The following is a 23,246-nucleotide window of genomic DNA, read 5'->3' on the forward strand; positions in this document are numbered from 1 at the left end:
ACTCTCAAAAGACTATAAAGCTGAACACGGATTTATCCAAATCAGTACTGAGCAGGCAGAGATGTCTATAGGCTTAGACAATGGCTGATAAGGACTTTCAGAGTAATCAAGAGTGGTATCGTTGATAAGGGACACAGAACTTGGCGCCTGAAGTGACAAATAAGTACTGACATCCCTACAGGCATTTAGTTTTGGCCAGGGAATTGTTTCTTTTGAAAAGCACAAGCACATTCCAGCCAAAGCTGTTGTTGGACACAGCACCTCATCCCCATACCTGTTTTACCTCAGAAATACCAACACAGTGCAGTCCCAGCAGATCCAAGAGACGTGAGTGAGTCTGTACCACCATCCTCATCTGGCCCAAACCCTTTCAGGTTCAGTTTCAGCAACCCCTTCTTCAGCTCTGCATGGGTGGCAGATGCCAGGCTTAACCTAAGGGGTCAAACTGGTGTGATTCCATACCACAGAGGTGTTTTTGGTGCTGGCAATTGAGAGAAGGGCCAAGCAGAAGCCAAACTTGGGTCTCAGACTGGGGAACTTAGTGTCAAATCAGGGCATTCGACCCCTTTGGTGTTTACTCCTTTGTTCTCTCACATTGAGATGAGTGTTTTCCTTGCTAATAAACTAATTTTTTGGCTGTTTTGATCTGTCTTTCCCCAACAGCCACTTTCCTTTTTTTTCTCACTTTTCCATCACAGAAAGTTTGGCAAACAAAAGCCTTCACTGCAACCAAGGCCCCCACCAGGGGAAAAGCCTCTCAGTGATGCTGCTGAGAGAAGGATCCTGTACCTAGCAAGGTGTAATTGGGTGGACACTCAAATACCTGTACAGCACTTTGCTCTTCCTTCAGCTGGATCTGAGCCCCAAGACAACCAGCTCCTCTCTTGTGTAATGGGAAGACGGGACACAGAAATGAGGGCATAGTGTTGCGGTGGGAGCAGATGCTCAGAAATGAGGTGCTGCCTCTTGAGATATTTGGTTTAGGTAACTTTGAGTTTTGCCATACAGCTGCATCTTGATGCACTGAAATACCCCCAGTAGTCAGTTCCTATAGATTCAGATGTCTAAGAAGTTTTGTGGCTCTGAGAACACTAATTTTGAACTCTTTGTTCCCCTGAGTCTTTCCTCTGCCCAAGGCCAGCTCTGCAAGGGTACAGCTATGTAACCAGGGAGGACACTGCTGGGAAGACAGCCAAGGTGTGAAGAGCTGGGAGACACCTCACTGGGAACCCTGCCTTGGGTTGGAGCCACTTTTATGTTTTTGCTTGGTCCTTGGCCAAGCCACATTGCATGCCTGCATGCGCCCAGCTTTATACCCTGCTAATCCCAACAGGGACTTGCTGAAGTGACCTCCTGGCTTTACCTTGGACCTGCAGCTTTGCTACGGGCTCATTTGGTGGGACTGAGGCCTAAGCTGGTCAGCAGAGCTGCTCTGCTTTCCTTGTCTGGGTGCCACAGGGCTGTGCCCATCAGTGAGGGTGCTGGTCATGCAGAGCAAGCAGAGCAGCTGGCTTCTGCTCCCTGGCACTGGGCCTCTCCTTCCCCTGTGGGTTAAGCATCCACATAGGCTGCTGTAATCCAAGTTCTAGATCTCTCAGAAGATACCTTTTCATTGGTTTGTCTGGGAATTTTTCAGGTGAAACTTCCTTGGGAACATCCTGTTGCAACTCATCCAGGAGATGTGCTGGAGATTCCATTCCAATGGAAAGAACTTGAAGGTCCAGGGTAACATGTGGTCTAGAATTTGGGATATCTCTTGGTGGTTCTGATCTGCAGTAGAATTCAGTTTCTTATGGTTCATCAATCTTGAGTAAAAATCAGCAAATGGACTCATGAACATCACAGATCAAGTACAAAGCAAAGCCTCCTGGTGGAAGTTTATCCAACACAAACATGCCAGTGCAAAAATTCTACCCAGTGGTCTCCTCTCGGGAGGAGTGGGAGTGGCTTTTGTCAGCATTCTCTTGATAAGCAGCTAAACTGTACCAGATTCTTTTACTCTACGAAGAAAATAAACTTTACCCTTCCTTATTGCTCTTACCGGCCCAAGTTTCCTCATTTCGTAGAGCTATAAACAAACAAGGAAATCTGTTAGAAGATGGGAATTCAGGTGAACTGCCTCTTCACCTCTAGTATGCAGATCAAAATCTGCTTAAATGCCCTTCCAGTGGAGCCAGGATGCCTTTATCTGCTGCTCTGGCTCCAGGCTCATTGCTGTGCCCCATATTCTGGTTACTGGCCTGGCCATCTCTCTCTGGACTCCTTAGGGTGCAGGAGCATTTGGAACTCTTCAGCAATCTCCCACATGCTTTACATAGAACTTGAAAAAGTTGTTTTGTGAAACACAGAAGTAAGGAATTTTTCCCCAGCTTTCTATCCAACACCTTCTACGACAACCCCAGCAAACTCCCTATATTCCCCATAGCAACAGTCAAGCCCCCTCACCTTCCTTAGACTCTGCTCTAGTCCTTTTGTGTCCTCTCTAAGTCTCTGTTCCCAATTCTCTCCCACATTTCCAACAGACCTATCCCTTACCTCCCAATGGTACCTCCAACTCATTTCTGTACTTTCCATCCCCCTAACACCATCACTCAACTCCCATGACTCCTGCCTGGCTCTGTCTGGCTATATATGGCCCGACAATTGCCTTCACCATGTAGTTGGCAACCACTTCACTGTGTTTTATTATCTCTACACCTTTTCCGGCTGCTAAGCAGCCAAATAAAACAGATTTGTCTTTTAGGTGTTTGTTCTTTAGCCTGGCCCTGAGAAGAAACCAGTAGGTATTTATTAACTTTGAGATTACGAGACATGGCAAAGTGTCTGTGTGATGGTGCATCCCCCACTCCCTCGTGGGGTTCACCACGGTCTCAGAAATGCTCATTAAAACTTGGCCTTGCCTAACAGCCGCTGGGCTGAGCTCCTCTGAGCTTATCTGAAACACTGTCTGCTCCCAGGAATTTGTGCTTGCTAAGGAGCTCCCTGGGTTTTAACAGCCTTGGGAACTTACTTTTCTTCCCTGAATAACCGCCCAGGTGGAACAATTTTGGTTTTGAACTTTCAAAGAAAGGTACCGACCTGAACTGCAGCCAAGATGGAAAACTACTGTGACCAAACCAGCTCTGTTGTGACTGTCTGAACAGGGGTCCAAAGTGAGACCCTCTGAACTCTCCAGGACTCCAGTGGGCTGAGACCAGCACCTCCCTCTGAGTGGGGCCTCTCTGAGCCACACAATTCCCATGTTGGAAATACCTGGGAGACCACAGCTGAGGGACAGTGGCAGATCCTGATCTGAGATTCCCACTCCTTGAGACTCAACCCCTTCACCTGTTGAAAAAGTGCAAAGGTGTCTGGCATCAGTACTTCCCTGAATTCAGGAAATTTTTGCAGGTATGTACCTTGCACGCCTTCCTTCAGGTGTGTCCACTTGTGAGTGTGAATATGCAAACACACTTTGAATGTTGTGAGTGTGAATATGTGAGTGTGAATATGCAAACACACCATGAATGTTTCTCTCTTAGATGTTGAAGCACTTCAGATTTGTAAGTAGATTAGGCCTGTGAGTTACTGTTGTGTCTGTAGGAAATTCTATATGAATGTTTTGTTAAATTGTTTAAATTAAGCTATAGACTAGGTGCTGTTAAATGTAAGTGCTGTTAAACCTTTTAGGCCTAAACTGTTGGTCAAGTCTGGGGCTTAGTTTAGAAAGGGGATCTACTCTGAACCTTGTGACTCAGCGGGAAGATCATTCTTAGTCCTTTCTATCCTTACCCTTTTTCCCCACACAGATTCTCCATCAGCCTCCATGTAGGTAATTTTTGGATGAATTTCAGGTTTAGATTGATTGATTTTTGGTTCTAGTTTGCTTTTTCTCTATGTGCTTTAGCCATCCAATTAAGTAGAACATGAATCTTGCCAACAAACTTTGTTGCACTATCACTTTTTTATTAAATCTGCTTTTGCCAATACCTTTGGTGGTGACTCTTTAAGAGACCTTAAAACACTCATTCACCACACTTTGTCCTTCAGAGAAACTGTGAGATCAGCCTGAAAGAGTTATAGAAGAAATTAAGAAATGTCACAATACACAAAGCTAAAAATCAGTTTTCTTCTCCCAATACACATGGGGTTGTCTCTCACAAGTGCCAAGGATGTGTGACCAAGGGATATTTGTGGCATTGTTGTCTTCTTTTTGACAGCAACAAAGAGTGCTTCTTGTCCCAGAGCAAGGAAAGACAGTAAAGAATAATTTGATTTAATAAAAAAGATAGGTATGGGTGCTGGACCTATGCATCAGAAGGAAAATGTGATGTCTCATTCATGTCTGCAAAGGAGAAAAAACATCACACAAAAAAAAGTGCCTTTCATGTGGAATTGGACCAAAGACAAGGTTTCTGTATAGCCAGAAGTTTGCTTTGCCTAGACATTTTCTTTGCAAAAGAGTAATTGCCTTGATGAATCCATGGACTATATATACGTATTTATTTATGTATTTAAGCATACTGACTCTGCAAGCTGGAATCAATAAATCCTTTCTGAATTTGCCTTTCTTTGTGCTCAATTACCTCTAGTCATCCGTGTGACTCCAAAGCTCCCATGGAGAGATCTCACCTCCATGGACATTTGGTGTGGTGGACATTTGGGGCAGAGGGGTGACTGGAAATCAGCAGTATGACCAGAATGCTTTTTACCAGCATGATCCACAAAGATGTTCTGACTGGATCAAAAGGTCTCTTCTCACTGGAAAGGATATGCATATCTAAATATATACACAATGCCCTGACGTGCGCTTCGGTCAGTGTGATGGACATCAGGCATCATTTCATAGCCCACGTTCTTTCAGCTTGGAGTCTCTCACAGATGGCCAATCCCTTCTTCTTCACCTTCTAAGCTTGGAAAATGCTTTGGAGATCTTCCCAAGGTATTGTACTTTAATCTCATAGATGACACTTGCTGTCAGAGCAAGGATTTTAAAGACACATCTTCCTAGACAAGTTTATTTTCCCAACACTTATCTATGCAAGATTTCCTCTCCTGTAAATAAATCAATACTAAGTAAATTGAGTACCGAGTGAAAGGACATGAGGACATAAGGAAAGGCAGTATACACATAATCTATCTCCCCACTTTTGTGCCTGTCATGGGGACAAAAGGAGAAGAAGAGTTCCTGGAATTCTCTCCCTACACCCTCCCACCCCTTGCCCCAGGAGAGGAACACCATTTTTTTGAATCACAGTTGAGCACATCAACTTTCCCACCACATTGGACTATGTGCCACTAAAACTGCAGTGGACTGAGAGCAGAGAGTTCATGGGATGCAACATGCCACATCGATCAGACTTCGAAAGAAAGGTCCTGGCCCTGAAAGCAATCCCAGCCGAGTTCTTCGTGTGTGTGGTGTGCTCCCATGCCAAAGTGGTGCACTACTCAAGATTAACACTTCAAGAGATTCCCTGCTTAAGTCCTGCAGGTTCTGCTGGACTCCAGCACCAGGAGATAGCTTCTTCCCTCATCTCCATGGGTTCTGTCCCTCTCGCTTGTAGCATCTCCTGGTGACAACAACATTGTTCCATCTCCTTCTGCTGGTGTCTGGTCTTGCACACGTGTCTAGCCTGAGCGTTGTCCCTTTGACATGTCAGGACCAGGATCACGCCTTGTGAACACATCCTGTCCCATCTGTGTATCTTCCACTAAAACTCATCCCATTCTCTTGGAGCTCTGGATCTGTACACCTTCAACACAAAGGTAGCCTCCTTACAGCTGGGTTTCTCTGTGTTGTTACTAGTAATTCCATTAATTACTTTTATGAGCAAATAATTACAATAATAAGTGGGAATTCCACAGATCACTGCATTGTATGGAGTCTTGAAGCCCCATGTTATGTAGGACACAGCTTTGCAGAGCTCTCCACACCCAAGCCTCGAGGGTGATGATCATTTCTGCTTGGTAGTGTACCATTAAAAAAGCATTTTCTTCATTGTCCATTGTCAGATGAAACGATGGGAAAACAGGCCATTGCCTGCACCCATCCATTCTAAACAGGGCCCAGCTAACCTAGAGGAAGCTGCTTGAAGTTTCAGAAAGGGATGGGTGGGTTGTGCTTTGTGGGAAGGGACTCAGAAATCCCTGGAGGAATTACCGCATGTATTCTGCTAGGGAAATCCAACAATCGCACGAGCACAAAGGCTACCAGTAACAGGCGTTTTCCACTTCCTTGATTGGCTTTCACAGAAGCTCAACGAGTTCTCCATCATTCTCCACAAACCCCTGCTTTGGCCTGGGTCTCTGCAATGGGATTTCCTATCAGCTATGAAGGCTCTTGGCTGCCTATTGTCAATAACTGCTTTTAGCAGATGAAGCTTTACATAACCTCAGACAAAACATGTTGTTAAAAGCACAGTCCACTGAGGCAGACAGAGCCCTAATTTAATAATAAAAGAGCTCAGTAAGTCTAAAGGCTGAAAGAGTAGGTCCTTTATTGAAGATGTCAGGTAGCTGTATCTCTATCTAAGCCAAATAATGAAGAAAAATGAAGGAAAGCAGCCAGTTGTTACACAAATATGTCAGGTATTAGCGAATCACATTGAGGTTTACATGTAAGATTGATTGATGGGATTATGAAAAATATGGACGTTTGCTTTTCAATTAAGTTTCTCAGCTTCAGTTTCCCACATTTTCTTTGTCTGTGCTCCCCCCCCACCCCGAAGATTAAATATCCATTTATCTTTTTGGCCATTCACAACTAGATGGTTACATTACACATTATTGTAGTGATCATCCTGCTATAATGAAATTCATACAAGTGTGATAATTAGCCTAAAAATCCTCATTATAAACCCAAATCACCTCAACCTAAAAGAAACCCATAAAGCTGAGTGATGGTAGCGTACAACCAAAGTACTCTGAGTACCCAAGTTGGTTGTTCTATCACTGCATTGAATTCTTGGTGCTTCAGGAAAAAAAGTCATCTTCAGAGATCTTGTTCATGAACATAAATAGATTCAGTTGACCACTGGCTGCAGGGAGACAGGGCAGGGCATGTTACTCCTTTTGGAGACCATGCAGCCTTCAGTACTAGAGTCAGTTCTAAATATATTCCTCAAGTCAGATGTATAATGAGACATTTCATTACTTCCTTCCTTCTCAGCACACTACAGCAAAATGAGCCAGGAATAAAGAATTAAACTTTGCTCTCCCCAATATGAGCAAAGTTTGATTCTTTGCCATCTGCCAGGATCACGAGGACAATTGAAATATCCCTTTATTGTCCACGTGCACATTAAAGTGTTGCTAGCCATGACATTCTTTGATGACAGGACAAGCTTGTGATGAAGGAAAATACTAGCTTTATCTTCTTTCTAGTGACCCATGGCAATAATGATTTCTATTGGATATAGGTAGTGCAATGCTCCAGATAGTGAGGTTGTTGTTAAATAGAAGGAAATATGGGTCACACCATTAATCAAAAGCACACAAAGATGGGGTGTGTTGCCCAGGCTCCCCCCTATCTCCTTTTCTCCTTTTCTGTTGACAGAAAAAGTATATGTCAGTGAGCATGTGGGTGAGGTGTATTCAACAGTGAAATGTCCAAATGTTTGTTCTTGCTTTTGCAGTATGAACTGGATCAGGTAGAGTAACTTAAAAGTGATCCTGAGTGGAGATTTCAGGTTGCTAAATTAAATTCTTGCTGTGTGCAGAAAGAAGGGTGCTATTATATGCAGAATCCGGAGTCCCAGATGCAATTTTCCATCTTAAGACATCCTCAGAAATATGATCCATGCATACCCCAGTCAGGCCCTGAAACACAGAGAGGCAAGCTGTTCTCAGCTACTTGTACAGTCAAGAGGTAGAATCTGATACCTCTCATCAGAGATGAGAGATGCCATGGGCCATCTGATGGGTTGATGTTGGCCCATGGGACTGCAGTTACCTTGCAAGAACAGCAGAGATGGTGCAAAGCCAGGAGAGACAACAGCAAGGAAAACGGTGTCCAGGGAAGTGGTGAAGGAACTTAAAGGACCTGGATGTAGTGCTTAGGGACATGGTTTAACACTGGGCTTGGCAATGCAGCGTTAATGGTTGGACTCCATGATCTTAGAGGTCTTGTCCAACCAACACCCTTTTATGATTCTGTGATTCTAAGGAAGCCATTACAGTATCCTTCATTTATCAGAATAACCAGGGTCTGAGCTGTGGGGCACCTTCCCCACCTTCCAGGGGTGCAGTCATTTGGCTAATGCTTGAAAAATCCACTCTGAGAGCCGCAGCTGGAGGCAAAAGGACCTGCACAGTGCAGTTTATGGGCTATTCCAGGAAAAGCTATTCTTCTTGATGCATGAGTCTGCCCAGATTTCTTCTGCACCTTGACAAGGAGCCCTTGCAGCACAGCTGCATTGCTGGGGTGTTGCTGAACACAAACTCCATGTGGAATGGCTCTCCATTATTTCTTTGCAGAGTATCTCAGCACCTTGGGGAATGAAAGGCACCATAGCTGAAAGTCTGAGGAGCACCTGTAGGCTCCAGATTATTCAGTAGAGTGAAAACCGAGGCTCTCAGAACAGCTTACCCTGGGTTTAAAAAAAAAAAAAGTAATTTCTTTTACTTTCACATCCCTGATGACCAAAAAAGTGTTCTGCTCACCTTGAAATCACACTCCCCAGAAGCTCTGTTAGCACCCCCGCCCAAGTGTCCCTTACATCCACTTTCCCCCCAACAGCAGGAAATCGCTTAGAAAATATTTCCAGGTTCCTTCCTGGCCAGAGGTCACCTCTGTGTTTCAAAGCAGCAGGAATCACCATGTTCTCTGACACAACAAACGGAGGAGGAAGACCTGTCCTGCCCTTCCAGCTTTCAAGCTTGTGCTTTTTAGCTGTAACTCCACCCTACACTGGTGGAGAAGGGATCAGTTCCCACTGATCGCAGGAAAGGGAGGTCACGAGGTTTGCTTGATTAAATCACCACAAGCCAAAAGGTTTTTTCTCTGCTCACTGAGGATTGCTCACGGGCTGTTTAATTTGTTCCGAAAAGAAAAGCAAGACAAAACAAAAAACAAACCCCAAGCCCAAGAAGCAACAGCACACAGGGAAAAGCAGGTGTGTCTCCAGATCCTGGGAAAACAAAGGGCAAAGGCTGAGGCAGGAGGTGACACTTGGATGGGAAGTTTCCATCCCAGCGCAAGAGGACAAGTTTGGAAAAGACTCGGAGGGGACCAGCACTTGTTGCCGTGCAGGTATGGATGCTGTGTGTGAAATGTGGCATTGCTTTTATGCTTTGGGGAGGGCAAGGGTGGCTTGAAGGAATTTGATTCTGACAGATTCTGACAGTGTAGTGCAAGCTTTGCATCACCAGTAAACCTGCTGCAGGCTTTTGCCAGGGGGACTGCAATCGTCACAAGTTTCATTTTGTGGTGATTACTTGGCAGTTTTCTGTAGGATGGTTTTGGCTGTTCAGGGTATGAATTAAGCCATTCAAGCTTCTCACAAAGTGCTACAGCCTGTTCACTTGGCTAGTGAATGCCAATAGAGGTTATGATTGCTTTAGTTTAAGCTTGGGGCTGCAGAGGTAGAGAGGGACGTGCATGGAAGTGCTGTGCTAATCCTCATTGCGTTTATTACCTCCTAAGTTGTGCTGCAGAGTTTCAGAGAAAAAAAGTCAACTGCAATAGCATTTAGAACATTTTTTTCTTTTTTTTCCACTTTGTTTTGTACTTGCAGTGGCTGGAATTTGCAGTGCAGATGCAAGCACTGTATTTTGTTAGCTGTATAGAACGGGTTTGTTTCTTCTAAGAGCAATCTCCCTTCAGTTTCATGATAGGTGAAACTTGCTGACAGGGGAGAGGGACTTGGAGCGCTCAGAGCCACAGGCTGAGGAACTGCTGTATACTGTCTTTGAGCATCACATTTAGCTTGTTTCCATTCTTTTCTATCTGTGTTTTCTGCTTCTTAAATGAAAGAAAATTTTATGGTGTTGTGCTGGAGTGCTGCTACCAGTGTTCAGTGTCAGAGGGGTTACAGAGAGGCTTTCTGATGCTTTCACCTCTGTTGATGTCTATATCCCCAAAAATTCTGCTCCATTTCCAAACATCTCTGGTGCAGAAGTATCCACTTTGCTTAAATGGTCATGATTCAGAAAAAAAACAGTGCTGTGATGTGACCCTGTACAACCTCATTTCTCTTTCCCTGTCATGGGAAAGCAATGCTCACCTATGTGCATGAGGAGCTTTTGGATTTGGGGGAGAAAGGTGTTTTTGTTTGAATGCTGTAACTCGCACTTTCAGTGGCAGTTTTATGAGGCAATGGGCTTGTGACAAGAAAGGAAATAGCAAAGCAAAGGATGTTGTGAATTTGAAAGCCTGAGGCTCCATTTCTTCTGCTTCTATCACTTGCTGTTGCATGATGAAAATGGTATTTTGCAATCCATAGATTTTCTTCTCACCCAAAAAATTCCTTATCTATTTCATCATTGTCCAGTGATGTCTGGCAACATTGCAGAATGAAGTGATATTTAAATAAATTTAGAGGCCAATCTTTAGCACCTGGGTAGCATTGAAACTTAACTGAACTCAGTGATGGGTCAGCCAGCTCTGCAGGAACCTGCTGTGACTATTTGGCATCTGTCACCATTTAACTTCCCTAAATTCATCTGAGTTTGCCTCTGGTGATCCAGGTTTAAAAAGCAAACACAGAGAACATGCGTAGGCACTGGGAAGATATCTTTGTCCTGATCTTCTTGGTTATTTTTATTTTTTAACACCTCTTAGGCAGGCTTAATAAAGAAGTTCTCCAACATCTGAATTGGAGACGTGGGAAATTCCTCAAACTAGGCAGAGCTTCCTCTCATTGTTATAACACAAAAGACCAGTGCAGCCTTTACTAGAGTTCCTTTTTTTAACCCATTCATCTTGACCAAGAAATCTACCTGCTGCTGCTACTGCTCAGGGCTGTGATTCACAGTTTCCCAGCAGATAAGCATGGAAGTGAATTTCATCATCCACAAAGACGGCATTATTCTGGGGTTTTATTGCACTTGACACTGAAATGGTTTGCTGCTGGAATTAATCTCAGCCTTGAGCAAGAATCATGGCTTTTCAAGATCAAATGGGACGAATCTACAGTAAAAACCAAACTTCTTGCAGAAAACCATTTCCAATTTTCCATGAAAGAGTTTCTCAGGACTGTGATCTGCGAAAGGAGTTCAATTGACATTCATGAGCAGATCCACCCCAATTGCATGTTTATATAGAGTTTATTTCTCAAATGATCCTGCATGTGGCTCAGCCTGCCTGGGGGCAGTTACTACCCATGGGTTAATCTGATCCTGCACCTGCCCTGCTGGTAAGGAACAGCAGCTCTACCCCTTATCTATGCTGGGCAGCATCCTGAGAGCACTGAGCCAGCACTGGGTGAGGGCAGGAACTGTGGGGTTGTGATAGTGGCCCTGAACTGGTTGTATTAAGAATGTGGATGAGATGGAATACACAAGGTGGGTGTGAAGGAACAGGTAAAATGAGAAAGAGATAGCAAAATATTTGCAATGGCTTGTTTCTCTCTGATGAACGAATGTTTTGATTCCTTGTTTGTTCAGTTGGGTTTTTTTTAGAAAATATTAGCTCCTGCAGAGCAGATAATTCACTGTAGCAGATTGACTAGTAATTACACTGCTATATTTGCATGTTTTAATGCTGCACCAGTGGACTTTGTTAAGGAGTTTTTGACTACATTTGCAGCCTATTCCAAGTGCTTATCTGCTGTTGGTGGCTGGAAGAAGTTTCCCTTTCACAGCCATCCCATGACATGACATGGATGTTGTAGCCTTAATCCACCATGTCTACACACAGTTTATATCTTTTCTACAAACTTCAGTTTATTCCTGTTGAAGCCTGCAATGAATTCTGCCCCAAAACCCTCCCCTCTCCATCATAATTCCCATCTGAGCAATCCAAACAAGATGGGTGTGATGTGTGATGGGACTTTCCTCATAAGGTGCTTTGTTTGGATTGTGGCTGAAACAATGTTGACACCATAACAATGTTTTGGCTATGGCTGAGCAGTGCTTGCAGAGCATCAAGGCTTTCCCTTTCTTCCCACTGACTCTGTAGTGAGTGGGATGAGGGCTGGGAGGGATTACAACAGGGAAAGCTGATTTGAATTCACAAAAAGGATGTTTCAAACCATATAACATCATGTTCAGCAACAAAAAAGTAGTGGTGGAAGTCAGGGTTGTCTTCCAAACCTGCCATTGCTTGGACATTATCTGGATATACACCTGCTTGTGGGACATAGTGAAGGATTGCCTTCACATCAGTTTTCTTTTTCTTTCCTCTTTTTTTCCTATTAACCTATATTTATCTCAATCCACTAGTTTTTGTACTTTTTCTCATCTTATTCTGTCCTCCATCTCTCTGACAGATGGGCAGTAAACGAGTGCCTGTGTGGATGTTTAGCTTCAGACCAGAATTCTGGCAGAGGAGGTTCCTGTTTAGTCCACAACAACAGGATATCTAGCCCACCCTTCAGACACCTTCCAATGGGCCACTTTTGAATAAACAGAAGTTTTTCCCAGCCCAGGAAAAGAACCTTTGAACTCCCTTGTGTCATCTCCATTGGCTGATTTACACAAAGTAATACTTGTTTCAGGAAGACCTCAAAGGTCATCTAATATCTTTCGCCTGGCATTGAATTCCTTCATTCTGGATGAAAAGGGAGCCACATCTCATTTGCCTTCTAGGTACTTCCACATTTTGCTTTATCAGATCATTAGTGCAGTCACTGATGGGTTTTTCCTGTCCCAGGGTCTCTCTAAGCACCTTGTGAAGCAGAGATAGCAAATATCATCTTTGTGTGGCAGCAGAGAACTGAGGCACACCGATAGCCAGAGCCTGCTTACAAGGTTGGCTGCTGCCAACCCAGGGTCTGCTTAAACTCACCTCACCAGCATGGAGAATGCTATGGCAGCCAGGTTTGAGAGTGCTTGTGAGCAGCAGAGCTGTATGCATGCCCTATTTAAATCTTAATATGAAATATTAATTTCCAAATGCCTTCCCTCAAAACATAATAGAGCTGTGATCAAGTATGTAATTTACTGTCTTCGGAAATTCCTCAAAACGACAGAGCTTCCCTCAATTGTTCATGCTCAGAGGAAAAGCTCTACTAGAGTTCCTGCTTTGGCTCAATCCTGTGAGCACAGGCTTGGCCCTCCATGACCATTAAACTGAGTGTGTGAAAGCCATCTTCATTCCAAAGATGTCCCTACGTGCCTTATGACAGGCTACTCACAGAATGGCCCTTACTCCTGAAATTATTTCACTGTGCTTTTTTGAGAGAGAAATTCTTTAAATTCCTGCACATTGTCCCTAAAATTTTGGTTGCCAGACCCTAGGCCTGAGGTCCCGGATGAGCCTGTGCATGCCTCAAGTGTCTCTGGCAATTAAACAGGACTGATGGCACTTCCTTCCTTCCTTCCTCCTGTTATCCATCCTGTTTCAAGTCTGTGGCTTAAAAGGTTCAACTGCTGTTCATAAACACTGTCCCTTATTGCAGTTAGGACACACTGCATGTAAAATCATAGAATCACAGAATGCTTTGGGTTGGAAAGGATGTTAAAGCTCATCTCATTCCAGTCCTTTCCACGGGCAGTGACACCTTCCACTAGACCAGGTTGCTCCAAGCCCCATCCAGCCTGGCCTTGGACACTTCCAGGGATTGGGCAGACACAGTTTCTCTAGGCAACCTGTGCCAGTGCCTCATCACACTCACAGGGAAGAGTTTCTTCCTAATAATTAATCTAAACCTGTTCTCTGTTAGTTTAAAGCCATCCCCACCTTGTTCTGTCACTGCAGCCCTTTTGTAGGCCCTTTAGGTACTGGAAGGAGCTCAAAGACCTCCCTGGAGCCTTCTCTTCTTGAGACTGAACAGCCCCAGATCTCTCAGCCCGTCCTTTTAGGGGAGGTATTCTATGTTGCTATTGAAAATCTGCTTTAAAAGCTGCCTGCTCTTTTCCTGAATGCCTTGTTTCTGAACAGCCTTGCAATGGTTCTTCCAGCACTGCTCCAGCATCATAGTACCAAACTTTCAATCTGACAGCAGTTAATGGAAGCTTTCTTTGTCCCTAATGTAAGTCCAGGTGCTTTTGAGGATGTTGAAGCAGAGGAGGTTCCTACTGAAGCAAGGCCTAGATTGCCTGTAGAATCAGCACAGAGAAGCACAAAGGCCTCAGAAAATTTCTTGTGGGAGATGCAACCAAAGTTCAGCACCAACTTCATCCCATTGAGCTGGGGGATGGGGGAGCTGGAAGAGAACTGGAGAACCTTCCGGTTCTTGAAATGTGCATTTTATTTTAGGCCATGCTAGAATTACGAGAAACAGTGTCACAGCAGCAGGGCAGGGCGTGTTAGCCCTGAGGCCATCATCAGGGCATGGCTCCCCTCCACGGGCCTGAACTCTCCTTTTCTCCCTAAACAAGGAGCCCAGGCTATGCTGCTGACTGGGAACAGCCCTGGCCCATGCTGTTCTTTGAAGGATTCCTGTGAATCTTGACATTAGCACTGGCTGAGACAGGGAACACGGTAACTATGCACAAGGCCTCCTAAAGAAAGGCAGAAAGAGACCTCAGCAGCTCATCTACTCAGGCCCTAAATCTCCTGGCAGGTGCTTATTTAAGCTCTCCAAAGGCACCCTGTGGCTTGAGAAATGCCATTCCTTGGTGCTGTATCTCATGGTCAAACCGGCCATCAGGTTTAACTTGTCTTTGCAATGCTGTGTTTTTATGCCATGTGAACCCAACAAGCACCACAGGGGTTCACAAGTCTGGATCATCCCTGCTCTCAGTCTGAAGAGAAGCATCTTTATCCTTGGCATCAGGCGTGAGATCAAGCCACGGTATCATCAACAAAGATGGGACTTGTTTGTTTTAGTAGTGTTCAGAAGACTTTAATGGATAATAGACTTTAGACATGCTTATCTTCAGACTGAGAAAAATTTGAAAATATTATAGACAGGTGCAACCTTCCAAGAAGTTAAATAGTAGCACTTTTTAGCCTTTCTGAGTTCTCCTGTGCTCTGAAAGACAGATCAGTACAAAAATAGTAAGGCTGCAAATGAAATCAGTGGAACAAAATAGAAACAATTATTTTTTTCTCTCAGGCTTCATGATAAGAGAAGGCTATTAAGACATATGGACAACAGAGACCTGCCTTCACTGGTTTGAGGGATTTCCCTCCATTTATATGATACTATGTGCAAAAGGTGGATAGTACTCTGTACTTCCATCTTTTTGTTGCTAGGTGTGACAAGCCAGGCCCTCAGACAGGAAACACCTTCTGTCCAGAGCGCGATTGTACAAACTCCAAAAGGCTGACACCTACACAACTTACAGGAGCTTCCTACACAGCCAGCTGCAGTAATAACAGGAAAAAAAATCAAGAGGTTAATAAAATGAAATGAGCAGGAAGCATGCAGTCATCAGACTTTCTAGTACTTTAGTCTATAGAAGTAACCCATGTCTGGCCTGACTCAGGGACCCAATCCAAAACTCATTGCAGCCCATGGAAATTCCAGTGCAACGGATATTGTGAGATCTCACTCGTCACTACATTGATATGGGAGTACGTGGCAAGTTCCTCCTTCCCCAGTACTCCCACAGTGCTGAGCTTCAAATGTCTTGTGGTGTTACTTCTCACTGTGAATTAGGCCTGCACCCCACTGCAGATGCTCCGAAAAGCACAAGGGAAGATAAGGTTCATGGGTACATCCCTTCTTCCATCCCAGTCATCAGAGGTGAGCTGGTGTGTGCTTTTCCACAGTCTTTCCAAACATGTGGTACCCAGCTGCAACAAAGGGCTGAAATAGGAGTGTGGAATTAGTTGGCTAGAATTTTTTTTCTTTTTTTCTTTGTTCCTTCTCTACAAAAGTCCAACATGAAGGTCATGGAGGAGGACTTAGCAGGAGTAGAGAAAAGCCCAAGCAGAAGTGAGAAAGAACTGCCAGGAAGAAAGCAAGAATTAGGCAGGGCTTTCTTTTTCCAGTAAAGTGCTGATTTAAATGCCATTTCACTTTGGTTGCAGCTATCACTGTTTTCAGTCTGGCATATTAACATGCCATGTGGCATGGAGGACATTCATACCTCTACTTATGAGTGCCATGACATCTATTTGCACAAAACCAACAAAAATAAGAATTACCCCTCTATTCCCACAGAAAACAAAGCCTCTGCTCATGTCTGAGAGATCCTTGAGCATCCCATCAAACTCAGCCCCCTGCACCATGCTAGGCACAGAGCTGGAATAACACAGCTCCACAAATATCACAAAGAAAGCATGCACAGCTTGTTTATTGCCTGTTTGAATCCTTATCACCAAGCAGTTCAGTTTTGTGTCCTTGATTAATTTCTGTTTATTTTATTTTTGTTCTCATTCAGATGTGTTATCTAAGGTCAGTGCAACTTCCCTTGTCCCCCCTTTCCCTTTCAGCCAACTCTCCCATGAAATATTGTTGTGCCTGGGTGTGTGTTTCTTAAAGACATTGTGTGTTTTCTGTCTGAAACAAACATTGTCTGATCATCCAACCTATTACGCACTAACCAAAGGTCATGCTTTATGCAGAGAAAGGAAAGCTCTTCTGTTGTGGCTGAGGAATAACAAACTGGACAGGCACTGAAAACAAGGCTTTAGCCCCAGAGTTCAAGACTCTGGGAAAACGTTCCATAGTTGTTTGCAAATGGTAACCAAGGTTCAGCTGCTACAGGCTACTGGGCAGCCACAGAGCCAAACTGTGCCTGTGCCAGCAGCAGATCTCCCCCTTCACACCTTCTAACCTGTAGCAGCTCCTGGTTCCTCTCTCCAGGCATCCTTCACCTCCACAGATCTCACAGCACCATAGGCTTCATCCAAAATACCTACAGGGAGGCAGAGTTGTTTAAACCACAGGAAAATGCTGGCATGGGGGTAACTGAGCTTAACTATGTTACAAAAAAAAAAAAAAAAAAAATTCCAGCCAAAGTGGAAAGATATAGAGCAAGTACCAAAGAGGCAGGAGGACTGCTGTGCTAAATGACATAGGACTCTTCATCCTCAACAGCTGATGGGGAATGTAAAAGTGACATATGGGGTAAGAGGCCATGGAAAAATTTGTACTATCTAGTTTGACAATTAAGGATCAAACTTGACCCTAATGAGTGGTAGATTCAAAGCAAGCAAAGGAATTCAGACCTTCTTGCTTCTGCAAATTATGTATTCTGCACACTCTCATAGATTTTCCTGTAATTTACTTCATTTATCTTAATAGGCCATTAGGGCTGTTAAACATCAATGACCTGCCTTTGCCTCCAGAAATCCCTGTAGTTCTGATAGCCAGAAGTGGAAATAACATTCTGAAGATGAGCTGCTGCAAACTTACTTCATTTTTGTAAAACTGTTCCCAGGGGCCTCTGCTATAGTCCTTGTTGGATAGAACCAACTGGGCTAGACAATCCTTGGATCAAACCAAGGGCAAATCTGTTCAGGACATGAAGCTAACAGAGCCCATTAGAAAGGGGGGAGAATGGTCTCTCAGTGTGGACAAAGGAGTAAAAAGCACAGAGTTGAGGGCTTTTACAATGAGGCTTTAAAGCAGAATATGTCTGCCTGACCACACAGGGAGCTCTTGGCCTCAGTGACCCAGGACATGTCTCACAGCCAGAGCAGAGGGCCAAGAACTGAGGCTGTGGACTAATACCCACCTCACAAAGAACTGCTGGTTGAAGATGTGTTGTGCCTGCAAGGTTGATTGTTTTCTTCTTCCTGCTGATGCCAAAGGTGTATTCATCTCCATTTTGGTACAAGAGGGGCAGCTTTCCCAGACACAGCATGTAGAAAGGTTACAGCCAACAGGAAAAAAATACTTTTATGTGGGATGGCTGCATGGGGAAGCATAACTCTAAACCAGAACTGCTTGTTTCCACTTCTGCATTCATAACCCCTTACCAGAGAAGCCACTCCAGGGTGGGTATATCTTTAGGTCCCATGATTTTTAGACATTGACAAGATTCCCCTGTGCCTTTCCTTTTCCAGGCTAAGCAGCTCTCTCAGCCTCTCCTGGTATGACAGATGGTCCAACTTCTTAATCATCTTCATGGCCCTTTGCTGGGCTCACTTCAGTGTGTCTCTCTTGTACCGGGGAGCTTAGGAGCTGGATATTGTGCTTGAGATGAATCCAGAACCAGGAAATCTTCTTTTTCTTAAATCTAACATCAAATGAGAAATGTTGTCAGAGAGATTCTAGAAAAAAGACATGACAAGCGGGATAAGAAAAGCTTACAAATATGTCTGCCTGTAAGAGACAGAGTTGGTGAGTCAGACAGAAGGATAAGGTGGAATAGGCCAGGTCCCTCTGAGTGAACAGAGGTTACCTGAGCAAAGGAACCCAAGTAAGGAGCCCCAGGTCTAAGAGAATGTCTATAGAGGCAGTCCTGCTGCAAGGGATTATACAGAATGCCAACAGCACATTATTTCTGCCTCTGGTAGAACCCAGGTGTCTGTATCATGCTACACTGCCAAGGCCACAGAAGCCATGAGCTATCACAGAATCACAGTAGAAGCTGAGTTGGAAGGGACCCACAAGAATCATTGAGTCCAGCTCCTGGCTGTGCACAGGACCATCCCCAAGAATTCTGTGGACATCACCACCCTGCCAAAGATGCCCTTTCTGTCCTAACACAGTGATGTGGCTGTAAGTGTGGATGTATTGTCAGCCAGCCCCATGGGAGAGGCTGGCCACAGGTCCAGCCTTGGTGTGGTATCTTCCCAGAGGGGTCAGATGTACACTGGTCAGTGTTCATGCCTCTCCAAAAGTGCCAAGCTGTTTCTCACCTTCCCCCTTCCCTGAGATAATGCTCAGCCAGTGACTGTGGCAGTTGATGCTTATTCATGCAAGAATGCCCTCACTGATCTGGCAGATTGCTGTTCTCCAGTGACAAGCAGTAAGTCCAGCTGTGAACTGCGCCAGAAGGGCTATGAAAACATTGCAGGGCTGGCTGGCACTGTCCAGAATGTGTTAAAAATGCTCACAGAAACTTCTTTTGGCTGCTCGAAGAGTATTAGAAATGCCCGGAGAATGTGATAATTTGGACATTCAGCTGGGCAGTGTTCTCTGTGCTCCCAGTCCTACAGTAAATGGTTGCTATTTCAGCTTCTGTGCCCTGCAAACATGAGTCCTAGAGAGTTGTTCTCTCCTTGCAGGAAGTCCTGCATGGTCATGGTATGATTTGAGCCTGATCCTCAGATAGCTGGGTCTAAATTATTTTCATTTTCCATGTAGATTATTTGGCTATGTAAAAAGGTCATCAACAATTCACGGGAAGGCTGACAGAGGAATAGAGGAATCTAAAGTCATAATCATAGGTCAAAAGGAAAGATAAATACGGCACAAACAAGGATGGAAAATGTGAGCTGGTGTGAGCTGATGTAGAAAAAGGTGTGAACCATAGCCCTCCTCTGGAAATATTGTTTTGGGGAAACCCTTGATAAGACTGTAGGTACAGTTTACCTCCTCTCTGCTTAAACCTGTGAGAATATTGTGCTGCAAAGGTCAAGAAAGGAATGCCTAAACCTGAATAAGGTAGAATAACAGATTGGAAAAGAACTCTCAGGTGATGAGTCCAACCATTAAGCCAACACTACTAATCCACCACTAGAACATGTCCCTCAAGTCCACATGCGCACATCTTTTAAATACGTCCAGGGATGCTGACTTCAACACTGCCCTGGGCAGCCTGCTCCACTGCTTGACCACCCCTTCCTTGAATAACTTTTTTCTAAATGTCCGATCTAACCCCCCCTGGAGCAATTTGAGGCCATTTCCTCTTGTCCTGTTGTGTGTTACTCGGGAGCAGAGCTCGACCTCCACCAGGTTTCACCTTCCTGTCAGGGAGTTGTAGAGGGTGAGAAGGTCCCCCCGAGCCTCCTTTTCTCCAGGCTGAGCTCCCTCAGCTCCCTCAGCTGCTCCTCACCATACTCGTGCTCCAGACCCTTCTCCATCTCTGTTGTCCTTCTCTGGACATGCTCCAGCACCTCAGTGACCTTCCTGTCATGAGGGACCCCAAACAGAACACAAGATTTTTAATGTTTCACCTGTGCCATGCACAGGGGAAAAATCATTGCCCTGGTCAGTCCAAGCACAGCACTGAGAACACAGATATGTGCTCTTGCACATCTCTGAATCTCTTTGAATTAATTCAAAGCACAAATTGAAGTGTATAGATACACAGGTAATGAGAAGAGATCAGCAAACAATCTACGCATCACCCTACTGCCACAAACCCACATGGAAGCAGAATCAAAGCCTCTCCTCCATGTCAGCAATTGTATAGCCTGTTCTTAAAAACCTCTGCTGAAGGAAACTTTGCAGCCACCCTGGGTAGCCTAATTTTGTGCTTCTAAATGTTATAATTACATATTTTCCATAATCGCTAGCATATTTACTTTTGCTTCAGACTGTGTAACTTCAGCCAGCTGTCGCTGTGAACATCCATATCAGTCCTTTTTCAAGGGACAAACTGTTATTGTGTCCATACCTGAGTCTTGTCCTATCTAATCTGAACAACCTTCAGCCTGTTCATGAGATTATGTCTCTTGTCATTGAGGTTATACAATGCTCTTGTCCTAGCTCTCCTTTGGATGCTCTCCAATACAGCCATATCCGGACACAGGGCTCCAGCCAAAACATCAACAGCATCACACAGTGCACTTTTGTTACCTCCCAGGTCTCCAATTAAAAATATTTGCTAAAAAAAAACCAAAAAAACAGATATTTCAACATTGTTACAGTGAGTGAATTTAGATAGCAGCTTCTTAGGACTCCCTTCAGAATAATTTCTGCAAGATTGAGATGAGCAAAACTATCTAAAACAGATAGAGATAATAAATGAAGCCCCAGGCATTGTCAGATTCACCCCAAAAACTGTTATCTCAAATCAAACTACCTATTAGCTCCACTATGCTTGGGATTCACTCTGTCCTCACATGTTGAAAACACAGCTTTGGGTGTCTGAACACACAAAATTCAGACTCAAGAATATGAGATGGTGTAAGAATCTGCAGTGTTGCATCCAGTTTCTGAGATTCTGAGAGGTTCTGGCATCTTTCTTCGGCATTCGAATACAGTTGACACTGAGGTTTGATTACACAAATTGCTGGGATTAATTTCTAGACATGAGACTGAAGTGTGAATGTCCAGGACTGGAATGAGGAAGGGTGAGCCAAGAGAGCTGCAACAGCTTCATTTCTAAGTTGTTTCCACATTTGCTTTCTCTTTGAACAGTATCTGCCAGGGTGCAGCTCTGTGGGAACCTTACCCCGGCCTGTCTTTCGTGACAGAGGAAATGTGTTCACTGCTTTTGCAACGGCACATTTCCAGTGAATTACAGGACCCCTGTAGCTCTGCCCTGGTTTGGATGAGCACTTCTGATTCAGAGCAAGTATCCTCTAGCACACCTCTTGCTTTCTTGAGCCTGTGAAGGTTAATAGCAGACTCAAATGTTTAAATAAAAATGTTGTGGGGTTGAGAGTTTAGAATCCAGGAAGCTCACAGTTTCTGGTGACATGACAGTACGTGATGAATGAGTACAGGAAAAAACATCAGGACGATCAGGACATCCCCTGTGCTCACATACCAAGTTGATTACATACCTAATCCTCTGATATTGTATAATTTTCACATTCTCCTGCAAAGTAAACCAAGACTTCTCATACCTTTAGGCTGCAGCTTGATGATAAGCCTTGAGCAGAAACCCTCTTTTAAGACAGCCTTGCTGACATTCTTTCCCATTCTCACACCCCAAGATGCTCTTTCTTAAAAATTTTGGGAAAAACCAAAAACAACAGCAATTAAAAAAAATCATAAATGAAACCACAAAAAAACAAAACAAAAAAAAAAAAACACAAAACAAAACAAAACAAAACAAAACAATCCTTAACCCCCCCAAAAAAAACCCAAAAAAACAAAAAAAAACCAAAACCACAAAAGCTTGGGGAAAGCAGGTTTAACACAGACCAGTTTTCCAGTCAAGGCCTGGCAATGTGGAAGGTGTGACTCCACCACAGGCACAGGTGGCTCAGCCTAAGCCAATTGTTCAGCCTCTTCATCTCAGCCTCTGCACTGGCACTGCTGATCATTTAAACCTACCAGCAGTCAGCCAAGGGAGCAACTTTGGGAGAAAATGATCGGCTTTTTCTCTAGGGATAGAGCATGAACTCGTGTTGAGCAGCTTGCCAGGGCAGAAAGGAAGAGGTCCTCCTTGTCCTTACCCTCCTGCCCTGTCTGCCAACCCTTGTTCCATCTCCCTTCCCTGCTTGGGGCCACATAGGTGCTCCTCTTCTTGCCCTGGCTCTGGCACTAACTGAGACCTTCTCTAAGCTGAGCAGAGTCAGATGAAAGTGAGCTGGACACCTTATTGCTGCTTTAGTTTTCTGCAGGGACAGGGAGTTAAACTGGGTAAGAATCTGGAAGGCCAAGGCCATCAATAAAACCAATCCACAGAGAGAGAGGTGGTGGCATTAAGTGCTGTAGATGTAGCCTTGGACTTCTACTTGTTCAGATTCCTGAACCAGCTTGAGTGGGCAATAAATCAGAGCGATGGCACCACAACAGTGAAGACAAAGACATGCTGTAAGGTTAACCAGGGCATCAGTCATGCCAATTTAATTAAATTAAATTTAATTTAAAACTGCTGCAAACAGCTGAGGTCTGACTCACCACCTTGCAGGGAACAGCAGGTGAGCAGGTTTGCAGAAAAGGAAACAGACCTGACTCCTAAATTAATTAATCAGTGTTTAAAAAATAAACACAACATGAACTTAATCCCAGGGATTTCCACAGACCTCAGTCAGTCACTGCCTCACACACTGCTGTGGAAACAAATTCCATTGATAAACCAACTGTTATCAAACACTTGGGGAGAAGGGTTCCACTGTTACTTGGACAGATGTCCCCTGTTTGTGTGTTCTTGGCTCCAGATATTGTTCAGTGTAGGAACATACATAACACATCAGAATTTCCCCTGATTTCTGGGAATTCCCATAGCCATCAGAGCCACAGGTCTGCATCTCTGAGCAGCTGCTCCAAGGGCATAAATGTGTCTCCACAGAGTCTTCCAGGCCCAGCAAGCAGGCTGCCAGCTCAGGTAGGAAAATTTTAGGGATTTCCTCCTTTGTAGTTTAAGTCATAGCCCACAGACACTTTGCCATAGCTACAAAACATGATTTTGCTGCTTTCAGT

At 44.3% G+C, this 23,246-nt stretch overlaps 1 protein-coding gene across 1 annotated transcript in view; it reads left to right on the plus strand.

Moving 5' to 3' along the window:
• Positions 1 to 8,816: 8,816 nt before the first annotated feature.
• ADGRF5 (adhesion G protein-coupled receptor F5) overlaps positions 8,817 to 23,246 on the plus strand; it is a 41,052-nt gene continuing 26,622 nt past the window's right edge. Inside the window, exon 1 of the mRNA XM_063150958.1 lies at positions 8,817 to 9,229. The gene's annotated coding sequence lies outside the window, so the exon portion shown is untranslated. The remainder of the gene's footprint in view (positions 9,230 to 23,246) is intronic.

The sequence above is a fragment of the Melospiza melodia genome, chromosome 3 (genome assembly GCF_035770615.1).
Source record: "Melospiza melodia melodia isolate bMelMel2 chromosome 3, bMelMel2.pri, whole genome shotgun sequence".
NCBI classification, from domain to species: domain Eukaryota; kingdom Metazoa; phylum Chordata; class Aves; order Passeriformes; family Passerellidae; genus Melospiza; species Melospiza melodia.